The sequence below is a fragment of the Tribolium madens genome, unplaced genomic scaffold (assembly GCF_015345945.1).
Source record: "Tribolium madens isolate multiple individuals breed KSU strain unplaced genomic scaffold, Tmad_KSU_1.1 Scaffold_2;HRSCAF=44;Tcas5.2_LGX, whole genome shotgun sequence".
Taxonomy (NCBI): Eukaryota; Metazoa; Arthropoda; class Insecta; order Coleoptera; family Tenebrionidae; genus Tribolium; species Tribolium madens.
In genome coordinates, this window is record NW_025400995.1 from 4,165,463 (window position 1) to 4,166,446 (window position 984).

Below are 984 nucleotides of genomic sequence, written 5' to 3' on the forward strand. Positions count from 1 at the left end.
AGATAAACAAGACAAATTTAATGCGATTGGCAAGATCGAAATCTTAAAATTGGCAGACGACGCAAAAGGACTCGTACAACTAGGAAAACACGAAGTATATAACACAAATTTATATACCACATCCGGTGCGGACATTTTATATGAAATCATATGTTTGTACATTATATGTACTAGGTTTTTGTGACCTTTAGATCGATTCATTAAATAATTGTGGCAGACGTTTTTTCTTTTTGTTTACATGGATTCTATACTTTTTAATTTGAAGGTTTTAATTCGTCCGTATCTTTTATCTATTGTTATCTTATTGCATCGCATTTTTGCTTTGGGTTTTTATTATTTTTAGTTTGTCGCATTGTTTATATATTTTTTTCTATAGCAGATGTTAAAGTATTTTTTTCTCAACTCTTTTGAGTAGATAAAGTAGCACTTTAACGGCAAGGGTAGATAAAGTAACACTTTAACAGCAGGGGTAAATAAAATGTTTTAACTTATTTTATTCATTTAAATTTGCAAATTTGAAGGGTTAACAATAACTTTAATTGTGCAATTAACATTACCAGAAACATCTATTTTTGGAACACCACAACTTGTAATCTCTTGCTGTGACAATTCTACAGAGGTATTGGATTGATTTTCTTGTCCACTAAATATACGGTTATACAGCAATCTTGTTGGCTACCGACTCTCTGCAACCGATGACGTTTTCCACCCACCCACAAAATAAAGAAGAAAATCAAAGTGTACATGCACACTTAGATGTTCTTTTTCATTTTTTTCTTTCTTATTGGGAAATTTGTTTATTTATTTTAAATTCACATAAAGTACATGCGATTAACTGTTTAAATGATTTTCAATTATGCTTTTTCTGAAACTCAAAAGCTTTGGTTTCCCTGAAGTTTGCATTGTACATATTGTCACTTCGATTTTTTTCTCTACATTTTTGTCTTCCGCACTCATATATTTTAAATGTCTTCCTTTGATTTG